The sequence below is a fragment of the Cryptomeria japonica genome, chromosome 9 (assembly GCF_030272615.1).
Source record: "Cryptomeria japonica chromosome 9, Sugi_1.0, whole genome shotgun sequence".
NCBI lineage: Eukaryota > Viridiplantae > Streptophyta > Pinopsida > Cupressales > Cupressaceae > Cryptomeria > Cryptomeria japonica.
In genome coordinates, this window is record NC_081413.1 from 59205183 (window position 1) to 59220336 (window position 15154).

Below are 15154 nucleotides of genomic sequence, written 5' to 3' on the forward strand. Positions count from 1 at the left end.
TAATGGATCTATTTTGCAGGTTGCCTAAGGATTCAACAAAAACTTTGTGTATTCTTTAAGATTTTTAGGAAAACTTCAATTTGGGCTTAAAGAAATGAACTATCATGTCTTATGTGCTTGTGATGATAGGAAAGTATGCTCTCACCTTTCTTAGGTGATCAGAAAGCAAGACTCATCCTTTTACTTTCATTAGTGCATCTCTTTAGCAGGCCTGCCCTCCTGAGGAGTTATTAACTCTTAACCCTTAAGGCTGGTGAGAGGGGAATGACCTAAGTGGGAATGGCTAACGCAAAGTAATCCAACCCACTATAAAATAAATGTGCTTTTGATGAAAATCAAAGCAACAAAAATGCTCGGGAATAGTTCTCCTCTATACCTTTGGGTATATCAAACCTTGGTTTTCAAGGCTAGGAAACCTCTTAATTGAGTTTATACCCCGACGCGCTGAATGGATCCCTTACTAGTGCCCGTTAAAATAGAAGCTACCTAATTCACCTCTGAAAGGGTGATAATCTTTGTGCAAGAGAGATAGTAACTCTCCCAATTGCCATATCATGCCCCCATTAGCATTTGGAGTCGGATAATACGGCGTTGAGAATCCATTGCCTGACTAGCTATTGGGTGTGTACCTAAGTCAACAAGCAAAGGTGTGACTAGCTATTGCGTTGAGACTCAGTGGCTGTATTCTGATTAGCTATTGGGTGTGTACCTAAGTCAGCAAGCAAAGGTTTTCATTCTCAGCCAACTTCCTTAGTGTTTAGCTTGATTGAGAGTCATGTATCACATCATGTGTTTGTTGTGTATTCATCCCTAAATTGAAAAATAAGGCAATTAAAACTAGAAAACAAAGGCAAAACATCATCAAAATTCAAAGATCAAAATCAGCAAAACAAACACTTTTTACGATTCTCTGCAAATTTTCTTACGAGCTTTAATTCTCTGTAGCACGAGTCATATTTCTCTTTAGTACGAGTTAACTTGCATTAAATCATTTGTCGTACTATCTGTTATCCTATGTCATACGAGTCATCTATTTTGTCGTATGGTTCATAAAAGTGTGTCATATGAGCCTCTACTTTTTACATGAAAAACTTTGTTTTGTCATATGGCTCAGTATCTTGTGTCATCCTAAGCTAAATCTTATGTCGTATGAAACTCTGCATCTATCAGTCCAGAGCTATGTCTTACATGCCTATTTCAGATTTATCATTTCTACCTGATCAATTTGTAGTAAGCATAAACACCTATTATCTGTCAATCCATGCTTAGATTGTCTGCTTGATTTGCTTGGTCAAGTTATCATCCATCAAAATCAAACTCTAGAAGATAAACACCCTAAGATTTTCAAAGTGCTCACCCCCAACAAGTTCAACATCTAAACATCTCAAAGTGCATTATCACCCCCTTTGGTAAACTTATCAATCAAACATAGTTTCTCATCAGGAACAATCATCCTTTATCATGAAACTGAAATGTTTGGTCAGGATAACTTTGTCACACATTGTAGGATATATCATTCCTATTGGACTTGGTTCTTATCAAATCATCACCATTACACTCCTAAACTGAAGATCGAAAAACTTGCAAACCTTTAAACACTTGAATTCTCTTTTAGTGTCATATCACTCTATTGCCTTGAAATTGACTATTGATCACTTACTCAAAATAACCTTTTGGACAATCAAATTCTAAGCAAGATAACACACAAAGCCCATTTTGGTTAGAGCACAAAGACATAAGATTGCTGAAACATTTGCAATAGCTGAAAAACATATCAACATGACATACCAAAGCAAAACACAAGAAGAAACCATGATAAACCAACATATCAAAGCAATCAAACAAGTACAAAATCAAAATCCAACTATGTTAAAACCTCACAAGGATTCAGATACATCTCAAAAGAAAGGTGGCTCTTTTATGCACCTATTAAAGAGATCTCTAAAGGATTCAGCTAAAGAAGATCAAAATCGTGCACTCATGTCTGACAATGATCCATCCATCCATAAGCAAATTGACTCTCCAAAGGCATCTATTCCTATACCTCTTGAAAGCTTGAAAGAACCTTCCATAGCATCCTTGCCAAATAATGCATCCAAAGCTGAAGTTCCCCAAGGGATATCCATAATGGCCATCAAACCTATTTCAGAGGATCCTATACAAAGCTCATCTCCTTCATATCGAAGCATTAATTCATTGCAGAATCCCCATAACACTTCCTTGCAAATTGAAGTCCTCATTCATAGAACACTTGTTAAATGTGTCCTAATAGATGGGGGAGCTGGCTTGAACATTTGCTTTATGAATCTTGTCTGTTCTCTAGGATATTCAGAAGATGCAGTTGATGTCCGGAAAAGGATCACTATAAAAGCCTATAATGAAGAAGAACATTACTCTAAAGGAATTGTGGTATTACCCCTCAGAGTGGGACCCTTGAAAAAAGATACAGCATGCCAAGTTTTAGACTTAGACCTACCATACAATATACTCTTGGGGAGACCATGGATTCTAGACATACAAGCTACCACATCAACATGCCATCAGTGCTTAAAATTTTCCTACAAAGGGCAAGAAATCACAATATCAGCAGTCTCAAATCCATTGCAGTGTTGTAATAATCTGAGATCATCTCAAGAGGTCATTGTTTCACATAACAAAGAGGTAGCAGCTTCAAGCATAGAATTCAAGGAACAATAATTTGAATCAATCATATCAAACATGGAAGAACAAATTTAGCTAAAATATCGAGGGAATGGAGAATATTTGTTATCATGGAAAAAAAAACAAGAGCAACTTCAAATTGAGAGGGATGAAGAAGCAACTATAGTAGTCGATGTAGTTCACATGTATGTAGAACAAACATTAGGAACTAGCCTACTTGAATCAGAATCACATTCGACTGACATGGACTTAACCGAGGATGATCAGGATTTTCTTATACGAGGTCATCCTGACAAGATTACCATTCTAGAAATGGAAATACATACTGAAAGCTCTGACATCTCTATCATGACCCCTAATATCTTTGAAACATCTCAACCTGAAGATCCTTTATCCTTAAGCTATCCTGAACCTATGGACTGGGAAAAGGAAGGACATACTGCTATTGATACCTTACCTAATGACCATGCCATATCCTTATATCTTGATGAAATCAAACCTGCAACAACTTTCACCAGGGATTCTGATAACATATCTTCAAGTCAAATGGATGTTAAATCTCCTAGTCACAAAAGTGAAAATCAAGAAAACAATATCAGGTCTAATGCTAAAAACCATTTATTGGCAACATTAGACCGCGAAAAATTAAAAAATAAAGGACACATCTAATGGTGAAAACCTCCTTCAGGCACCAAAAGATGGGAGATTTGACACCTTACCAGAATGTTATCAAAAGAAATTATCTATCATAATAGCATCGGCAAAGGTAACTATCATTGGCACAACTAATCTACATCTAGCAACTTCTCTATTAGAACCAACAAGGTAGAAATATTTTGAACCATTCAAAAGATGGCAAATCAATTTTACCTAGTCATATACAGACATTCTAGGGTTCGATCCATATCTTACAATACATCACCCGAATATCAATCCAAGAGCAAGCATCAATAATGGAACACATCATGGATCAAGAGCAAGCATCAATAATGGAATACATCATGGATCAAGAGAAAGAATCAATAATGGAACACAACATAAATCATAAGTAGGCATTCTATTCATCAAAATGGTTGTAGAATGGAACATTAAACAACTTTAGGTCCTTGGAGACTCTCAACTTGTCATTAATCAAATCAATGATGACTATCAAACAAAAGATGAAAAACTCATGCCTTACAAAAATATGGTAGAAATAACTTTTGAACAGATTCCAAGAAACGACAACAAAGCAGCAGATGCCATGGCTATACTTGCTTCTCTATTGTAGACACAGGAAAATCAACAGCGTTATGAATTCCTGATTGAAGAGTTGTTTCATCCCACCTATAATTGTCCTGATTCCCAAACCATCTATCAACTTATTGGACATAATTCATCCCACTATGGCCAAACTTACACATACTTGAAAGATAATATCCTACCTCCTAACTTATCGAAGAACCAAATGAGAAACTTTATTCACCAATCATCTCATTTTACTCTCGTCGCGGATACCCTATCTAAACAAGGTCTAGACGGTACACTCTTATGATGTCTTGAACAAGAAGAATCTAAGAAGGCCTTACATGAAGTCCATAATGGCATTGTGGCACTCATTCAAGTGGTCTTACCCTTTCAAAAAAACTCATACGCTTGGGCTACTATTGGCCGACTATGGAACGAGATTCTTTTAAGATAGCAAGAACATGTAAACAATGTAAAATCCATGGGAATTTGATCCATGCACCAGCACAAGAACTACATGATTTAGCAGCATCTTGGCCTTTTTGTCAATGGGGACTTGATCTAGTAGGAAAGATAAATCCTTCCTCATCTAATGGACACAAATTCATCCTAGTAGCTACTGAATATTTCACAAAATGGATTGAAGCGGTACCTCTCATCAACATCACAGGAATACAACTTGCTGCATTTATCTTGAATTACATCATCTATCACTATGGAATACCAATGACCATTATCACTGATAATGGGCGACCATTCAAGAATCAGGATGTACAAGATCTATGTGAGAAGTTCAAAATCCAGCATAGATTCTCCACACCATATTATCCATGGGGAAATGGACAGGCAGAAGCATCTAACAAAACTATTCTGAAAATCCTCAAAAAGATAGTGAATGATACTGGGAAAGATTGGCATATTCAACTGAACCCTGCTCTATGGGCCTACTGCACTAGTATTCGCACACCGATAGGTATGACACCTTTCTCTCTTGTATATGGATCATAAGCCATATTGCCAATTGAAGTAGAGATACCTCCTCTACGTGTATCACTAAAAGGTCTCATCCCAGATGAAGAACAAAGAGTATCTAGACTGCAAGAGTTAGAACTAATCCATGAATGAAGACAAAATGCCTTTGATCATCTAAAGGTATATTAGCAAAGAATGTGCCGAAGCTATAATCACAAGGTCAAACAAAAAATCTTTCAAGTGGAAGAACTAGTGCTAAAGGAAAATCCACACAACCAAGCAGATCGAGAAAAGAAAGGAAAATTTGAACCAAACTGGTTAGGTCCATTTGTGGTCATAGTAGTATTTGGATCAGGAGTATATCAGCTATCAACATAGGATGGAGATCAACTCGAAGAACCCATCAAAAGCATGCACCTGAAGAAATTCTATGTCTGAAAAAAGCAGAAAAAAGGGAAATATCAGAAAAAAATTAAAAATAGTAAAAAATCAGAAAAAATGAAAAAAAGTGAAAAAGAAAAAAAAGAAAAAAAATCAAATATCAGAAAAAGTGCAATAAAAATAGATGGTGAAAACCTGGCAAACAAGCGCTATCTGTCAGCTAGCTCTTTCATCTATTAGTTCATGCATTTTTTCGCTTGCATTCATTCATCAACGCTAACCATCCTAAGCCTTTATACATACGCAGACATCCCAGGTGGCTTCTTGCCATGGTTTGGATCATTGGATATATCATAACGACTTTGTTTCTAGACTTGGGGAAAAATCCTACACCTAGTTGGGGGCAAAACTCTTGATCTTTTTGAGCTTAATCAAACAAGTAGAACAAACAATTAGACAACTCTTATCAAGTGAAAACTGAGACACATCCAACATTGAACACAAGATCAAACTATCAACTATCAAGATATCACAAAATCAATCTAAGCACATCACACACTTTTTAGTGGATAATATCTTTTTGAATAATCACTGTAACATGATTGTTCAAATTTTCTATATTTATTTTCGCTCATGATTTTTGAGTGACTCCAAGATGTCATTGACTAGAGGAACAAGGAAGAAACATGATATTTTTCTTGTCTGTTGTCTGAAAATTAATCATTAATATGTGCAAATTTGTCTCGGGACATGATCATTAGAATATCATTGAAGACATTTCTGATTTGTGTATTGAAATGATTAATACTGCATGTTTTATGCAAACAACAGTCAGGTCATCTCGGTTCAATTATACCTCGATGCTTGTGTTAACTTGCTATATCAAAATCTAGGAAAGTAATGCTCAAGTCATCATGGTTTAATTATACCATTGATGTTTGCACTCACTTCCCATATTTCAAAAGCTCAATGATGAGAAAATGCAAAATAATCCAGTCACTGGTCCGGTCATTCCATTGCATTTCATTTGCATTTTAGCTTGCATTTCATTCTTGCATGGGATCCTACAAGCTCCTTTTATCCAAGGTTAACTCTATCATAGGAATCATCAAAGTATCATCACAAGTGTATACGCAATCAGAATGATGACTCACATATCTCTCATGATATTATCGACCTAGCTCAAATCTTATGCTATCTCTCTCAACAGAATCAACAATCAACATATCCAAATATTTTTGCAACTTGATATCAACAAAATGTCATTTCTTTATCTAATCAACCTTATCAAATCAAATCAATCAATCAAACCTAATCAATTCTATCACATCTTATATAGGATGTATCCTTCCTGAAACCAGACGATCTGATTCTAATTCATGTCTTATACAGGATGTATCCTTCCTGAAACCAAATGTTTTGATCATGTCTTATACAAGATGAATCCTTCCTGAAACCAGATGCTTTGATCATCATTGTCTTATATAAGATGAATCCTTCCTAAAACCAAACTGAATCTAATCAATCAAGATTTTTCAATCTTAATCAATCTAAGCAATCAAGCTAATCAAAGAACTCACATTTTCATCAAACCACAGTTGCAGAAATCAAATCAAATCTATTGGGATATCAACCTCGCAAAAACTCCAAAGATCAATTATCTCAATTGATCTCCCGAGGGGGCATCATCATACTAGAATTTAGCAATCAAGAGTTGGGGCATCCTATCAAATCAATATCATCATCAAAATGAGATTATTCTTTGAATTAATGCATCATCAAACCTTGATTCAAAGAGGGGCAAAATGTATAAACATAAAAATGGTCTAAAGATAATTAATTAAATAAGCAATTATTTAATTAATCCTCCTTCCCAATTTAATTAAATTCACTAAGCAATTTGATTAAATTTATCTCATTCATTTACTTATTAATAAATCTAAGGATTTATTAAATAGGTTCATTTCACCCCTTTAATTAATTAATTCAAATTAAGTAATTCCCTCTTCCAAAATCATTTCTTCAAATCCTTTAATTAATTAAAACAAATCAATCATGAGTTGTTGAGATTAATTATCCTTTTCATATTATTTGAATTTTTAAATTCAAATTCTCCTAACTTCTACCACTCCTAAACCTAACCCATTCTACCTACCACCATGTCCCCTTTCATCCAACATCTTCTAGAACCTTGTGACAATTGTCACTAAGTGTTCCCTTTCATCCTACTCCTTCTAGAAGCCTCTTGACACTTGTCACCATAGAGATGATAGATGTTCCCTTTAACCCAACCCTCTTTGCCATCCTCCTCCAATTTAACCATTGATATCTTCATATCAATCTTGACCGTTGATTCTTGCCACATCACCTCTAGCCTTGAAAATCCTATAAATAGACCTCATTTTGGAGCTCAAGGGGTCCCAATTTCATATCATTCTTGCATATCATTTAATCCCATCTCATTCTCATCTTATGCATTATTATTATAGGCATCTAGCTTATAGCTTATCATCTTTAGCAATGTTATCATGCTCAATTTTAGCTTAATTGCATCTTAATTCTATCTCATTTTCTAGATTCATATAGCTTAATCATGCTATTATTGCTAGATCATGCATTTTGACCATTCAAATCCTCCATCTAAGTGTAGTCAAGTCACTGGAGTATGCATAATCAGATCTAAGAGCATTTTTTATACTCACATTTACTAGGAGGCAATAATTCAATTAGCTATGGTTTTGTTTTTCATTGTTTCAATTTACTAACCATTGCTTATAATAATTTATTGAGTGCATTGTGGTTGCAGGTACAGGAACACTTCACAAAGCACGACAGATAGTACAGAATAGTGATTGTGTTTGTGTTGCCTACGTTTCAACTATAATATAAAAAATGGGCACATGGGACTTAGCCATGATAAAGCGGTATTTAGGTCCTTGACTGCCATTGTGGAGTCCAGCATGAACTCTGCCATTTTGAAGAACACAACTGTGCCCAAAAAATATTTTCAAAATGAAAAATTGTAGTAGATATCGATATTGTACGAGAACTACAAAGAGTGAATAATGAATGATGACTACTTAACCAAACGTTTTTGCTATTTTGTGGTTAAAAATTCAAAAATAATTCGTTCTCATGCTGACTTGCAAGACATACTTGTATAGCCCTAGAATACACATTCACATCTGTTTCTATTCCACTTCAAGCAATACACGTCAAGCCATGCTGAGAAAGTGGATAATTACAACTTCTTCTATCTCAACAATAGTTGGGATTGATCGTGTATTTGTACCTCACCTTTGTGTGATCATTACGACTCCAACACAGACTTTACCATTCCTTTCATAAGAATACCATGTTGACTTCTCTTTTGTGTTATTTGTCCTTCATGACAAAACTTTTCGGTTGGCACATTGATCTTGGCATGGCACTTTGGTGATTGGCAAATTGATCTTGGTATATGGTATATTCAAATTTGACACGCTTGGCTTTGGCATTCTTGTCTCAGTCCTTGGCATTTAGTGTATTGATCATGGACATTATTATAATGTTGACTTACTTTCAAACTGATCCTGTTGTGATACTAATCTTGTTGCCTACATGTAGAGTCACACAGTAGTTATGTTGACCTTCATAGCTAATATCATCCAGATAGATGAATCTTCACTGTATTGTTTTGATACTTGTTCTACAGTGAGACTTATAGGTGATGACATTTCTATGCAAAGGTATATTTTGCTTCAGCTTACATACTTGGTATTCAGTCATTTTCAATGCTACATTTATATATATTCTTGAGCTCTATCTTAGCATTCAGTTTTGGATTCATTCACATAAGAATTTACATGCTCGAGTACTTTATGTATATGATAGCATTTCCATATTCATCTGCTGAATACAACTAAAGGAGAAATACTTTGGTAATCTCATTGACACATAATGAACATTATGTTCAAGGTTCATAATGTATCACCGACACTTTGCATTCATTTATATATTGGGTCCATCATTATATTGTAGTGTACATTATTAGATTGTTCTTGAATAAGGGAAAATAGGTTTTGATGGGCCCTTGAAACCCATTACAACCAAAAGATCAAAAGATATACATTAAAGTGCAGCAAAACGCAAAAGACAAAAACTAAGAAAAGCACAAATGGCGAGCAAAAAGCCAACAAACTAGAGACAACTAACAAAAACAAATAGGACCAACAGAGAAAGAGCCCAGTGTTAGGTTAAGTTCTGAAGCATATCAGTGGCTTCCAGCTCCAGTTGTTCCATATTATCAACCACCCGCTTGATATCCTCAATTTATTTGCTTTGGCTTTGCAACTTTCTTATGCTCGCACGCATTATTCTACCATGCCCAGTCTCCTTATCATCAGGGGTATCTTCCTTCACATCAATGATGCCTACAAAAGCCTTATCCCCATGGTTATTCTCCAACTTATTGATAAGAGCCTTCATACTAGCTAAGGCAGCCTTAAGGATCTTATGACTTTGTTCACACATGTTTTTGAGCATGTTCTCAATTCCTTCGAGTATTTTTTTAGTAGCCACTGATCTATTCTCCAAGGTAAGAAAACTATTTTGAATACCATTGATGATCCCCTCTGCATTACTAATAGCTTTGGTGAGCTCACTGAGACAATCTGGGAGGGAGTTGAATTTACCCGAGCCTATAGCTTCTAAAGTCTCAATTTTTTTGGCTTCCTGGGCTTCCTTGGTTTTTATGCCGGTAATTTCTAGTTGCATCCAGTGGAGAACCTTGTTGAAACTATCCGTGCCATTATTGATGTAGAGGTCTATATCCAAGTGATGATCTTCCTGGGTCTTGTTTCCAGCAAGCTCTAAATTCACCTCAAGACCCACCTCCCTAACATCAGAGTTGTGAGCTTCTTTTATCGTTGTGTCCTCCCCCATCAGGCCCTTATCCTTAGAGTCAGTTGTGAGAGGTCACCAATTCTTATTTTTTCACATCCTTAATTTTTGGAGTTTTCCTTTTCTACTTCTGGCTCGAGAGGATTTGGACATCCCCGCTTTCAGTATCCATGTCGTTATTAGTCTCATTATCCTCTTCATACCAGTTATCCTCATCCTCCCCTCTCTGATTTCTTTTGGCCAACCCTTTGTTCTGTAGCTCATGCCCTATTTTTCTTTTTTTCCTACTCGACCTAGCAATTTGGGGGCCAGCCTCTACCTTAGCTTCCATGACATAGCCTTCACATTCCTCATCATCAAAGTCATTGAGGTCCTCTTCCAATTTAGAGACCTCAACAATGTTAAGATGGATGGTAGTTTTCTTGATGTGATTATACAGAATCACCATCAAACCCTCATGCATTGCTAGATTGGTATTGGGGTTGGATATTGCATCCTTGATCCCAACATTTAGGGTGCAGAAAAGATAATATGGAATGAAATTTTTTCCTTTATACCAAAAGTGGTTGAGAATGACAAAATGATAGCTGTAAACCCTAGTAAATCTACCATCAAAAGTGATAAATTCCATAATAGCAAGCAAAACCCTTCGCCAAATTAGCTTAATTACCTCTGGCGAGTAGTAAGTATGGCTACCCTTCACCAATCTAGCTTTCTCCTCCTCATCCTTCAGAAATTTCTTTACGGCAATGTCTGAAATCTTCCCATCCCTATAGAACTTGATGACATCCATCGAAAGACCCGTAGCCTTAGCGATCATAGTTTCAATCACCTTGACCTTCTTGTTGCCAATGGTCAATGTGCCTTTATTCCAACCCTTTTTGAAAATTCTTCTAATTTTGGGTCGTTTCTCCTACATTCTCTCCATGAAATTAGTCATCTTGGCAACTTGAAGTACCACCCAGACCTGAGGATGGTTCCTCCATTTATCAGTACCGGTAGCTTTCGTTCTCTTGTGATTTCCCCCCATATTGTTATTGATGTCTATCAACTATAAATTCTTGCAAATACCTTTCTTCACAATGAACTTCCTATGAGAAACCATTAGAAGCTTATGGAAATTTCTAATAATTTCGTTCGATAGGGAAAAAAAAACCCATAAAGCATGCGAAGTGATCCTGCAATTATTAATATACCTCCTTCTTGGCTGCATACAAAACTGACTCCTTCTGCCATGACCTCCCCTATCATCTTAGAAAATTATTTTAAATCAAGCCTTGCTTACTATGAAATCTTTCATAAGTTAAGATATCACATGCCGCACAAGGGAGCTCCCCCTCACAATTGTAGATCTTGATTTGCTCGCTCTGTACTGCCTCATTAGAAGCCCAATCAACACACCTATTGGCCTCTTTGTAATTATGGGATATGTGACACTTATCAAACCCCTGAAGAAACTCCTTAGCAGAATCAATGATGTTTTTAATCATCCACGAGGGTTGGTGTTTACCAAGGAGGAAATTAATAATGTTTTTAGAGTTACCTTCCAACCATAACATTTTGACTCCTAAATTATAAGCTAATTTAATAGTTTGGAGGGCACCCATAGCTTCAGGCATATATTAATCTGAATCCCCAAATGATAGGCCACCACCCTATTACAAAAGCCAACACCATTCTGAATAACACCACCACAAAAAATAGGTCCAAGGTTCCCTTTAGAAGCACCATCAAAGTTGGTCTTAAACCAATCATTTTGGGGAAAGGACCACCTAAATATACTTCTTTTGATTTGGTTTATGTTGGTGAACATGTAGGCTAGGATATTCTAGTTCTTTAGAACATCAAAGTCCTCCTTATTATTACAGCCATGCTCTCCCCTAGCCATCACATTCTCAACACAATTATATTTTATCTTGGCCCACACCACTTCAGAGGTGTTAATATCATTGATGAATAATTTGTTATTCCTCTCTTTCTATATACCCCAAAGGATATGAGCAAAGGAAAACTTCCATAAATTTCTTATGGTTGGATTATTGGTAGTGTAGTGCCAGCTTCTGAAATAGTCTTAAATATCCTCTGGGAAAGCCCAATTCAACTACGAAAGTTGAAAAAATATTCCCCAAATTGGAAAGACAAAAGGAAAGTGTATACAAGTATGGTTCGCAGATTCCTCAGATGCAATAGAATAAGTCCATGAATAGGTCCCGCTCCACACCATGTGGTCTTCCCTTCTAGTATTTAAGATTACATAGTTGATCATTAAGTTTACCTGCTTTAGGTTGGCATCAATAGAGATGAGGTTCACCTACTTTTGATCTTTCCAGTAATCAACCACTTTAGCACCAAACTTCTCCTTACAATTTTGGATGAGCATCTAAGAGACACACTTATTAAGAGGGGCTCCTCCAATCCAAGCATCATCCCAAAAATAAACCTTCCTACCATCACCTATGGCCCAGACATTTCCTAAAATAATAATACCTTTGGCCTAGATAACACTATTCTAAATAGAAGAGCCACTTGGAATATGATCAGAGGAAAGGAAATATTCTATGGTGGGAACCTCTTGTAAGTACTTAGCCTTCCAGACATCATTTCATTCTCCATTTCTTGATAGGTTCAATAGATTTGTTTGGCAAGAAGAGTTTTTCTCAAAGTTGTGATATTTCTTAATCCCAGACCCCCCTTCTTTTTGGGTTTACACATTATCCCAGGCTATGAGAGCCATTCTCTTCTTCTCCTCAACCCCAGACCAAAGGAAGGTTTTTTGAATTTTCTCAATAGCTTCAGCAAATTCTAGGTATTTTGAAGAGTCTTAAAGAGTACACCGAAAGACTCTGGAGAGAATATTTTAAAAGCTAGATTTTTCCAGCTTGACTAAGAAGGGTACCTTTCCAACCAACCATCTTCTTACTGAATCTATCCACAAGACTACTCCAGAACAGCTCTGAAGGTTTCATACCCAAAGGGAGACCAAGGTAAATAGAAGGAGGCTTACCAATTTGGCACCCAAGGATCTAGTCCATCCTCACCTATCTATCTTCTGGGGTGTTGAAGAAGAAAACATAGCTTTTCTCCCAATTGATTGTTTGACCCGAGGCCGAACTATAAGTATTGAGAAGGTTCTTCAAGTTGGACACTTCTTTGATATATGAAGTACCCAATAAGATGGTATCATCTACAATTTGCTAGTGGGTACAGGCTCTAAAACCAGAAGAGGGGAAGATACCACAAAGAATCCCTAGAGAAACATATTTGCTAATAAATCTACTGAGACATTCGACCATAATGATGAAGAGAATAGGGGATATGGGATCCCCTGCCTGATGCCCCTAGAAGTTTTGAAGAAGGGGGAAGGCACTCCATTCACAATAACATAGAATGAAGGGGTCGAGATAAGTTGATCAATCAATTGAATAAACCTAGCACCAAAGTTGAAAGCACCAAGAAACTTACCCAAGAAGCTCCAATCAACACGATCATAAGATTTTGACAGATCCAACTTCATTAGAAAGCCTTGTTTTTCTTAATCCACCGATGAATGAATGTTTTCATGGATACCAATGATAGAGTCAAGGATTTTTCATCCAAGAACAAATTCACTCTGTTGGGGCGTAATGATCAAAGGAATAATCCTTAGCAGTCCACCAGTCACCACCTTAGAGATGATTTTATACAATGAATTTCATAAGCTTATCGGATGGAACTTATCCATAGAGTCAGCCCTAGGGCATTTGGGGATCAGAACCAAGAAATTAGCATTGAGTTCCTTTAAGATAATTCTAGCCCCAAAAAACTCTTGCACACCTTTCACCACATTAGTTTTGAGGATGTCCCAAAAGGCTTAGAAGAAGAACAACGAAAAGCCATCTGGGCCCGAGGCTTTATTACTATCAAAAGAAGAAAACATTGTTTTAACTTCCTCCTATGAAGGAATGGCCACCAAAGCCTTGTTATGAACCTCACTAATGATTGAAGGAATGTTCTCTAAGAGGGTTCTCTGTTAAGACCATCCAGACCACTATCCATCGAGAGGAGGGAAATGAACAATTTCTTGGCTTCCTTCCCAATCTCATCGTCCTTCCTAGTTTCAATTCTCCTAATTATCATATTTGAGATTCTATTTGTAGCCTTGTATTTCATAGCAGTCATATGGAAGAATCTGGTGTTTCTAACCCCAGCTTTAAGCCATAAAGATCTAGACCTTTGTTTCTAGATTCTTCTTCTCTTATAATCTTATGGTACTTCACAAGCACTTCATTTTACTCCCTAATTGATCCTTCATTGTATCCAATAGTTGGGATTTTATCGTGCATTTCCTTGAGTTCCAGTTGGGTTCTGGACTTGGCAGCAAACAGATCCCCAAAAACCTCCTTGTTCCATTTTTTAATATTATCTTTCACGTACCTTAATTTTTTAGCCATTCTATACATAGCAGTACCTTTGACATCAATAGACCACCACATCTCAATGGCCTTCTCAAGGTTAGGATGGTCGATCCAATACATTATTTTATTGTTAAAGTGCATATTATTTATTGCATTCAACCAATCATATAACATAGTATCGTTCTCAATCTTAAATGCTTTTTAATCATTAATTTGTCGACTATTGGAGAGTATATATCATGTTTTATGGGCTCAAAATAGTTAAGTGTCAACACTTCAGTTGACTTTGTCTATTTTTTATGGATCGGGTTTTCAAGTAAGGTAAACATCAACTTATATTGGAAGTTGATACATTAAATTGGCACTCAACATATACGTTTAGAATGTTTTACTTGGACAACACTATGATATCACACGTGGACTGAGATAGACAACATGATGTGGCATACTTGTTTCGGATTCCAAACATAATTACGTGTTGGTAAATTTGTAATGATAATGCAGATTTAAAATGGTATTTTGTTTTCACAAAGTACACTTCGATGGGCAAAAAGAAAGATAGGGCAAACATAAGTTGGTAATTTATTTTGAAGGGCAGCCTAAACCCTAGGCGCCATGATGAGTTTGTAGTGATAGGT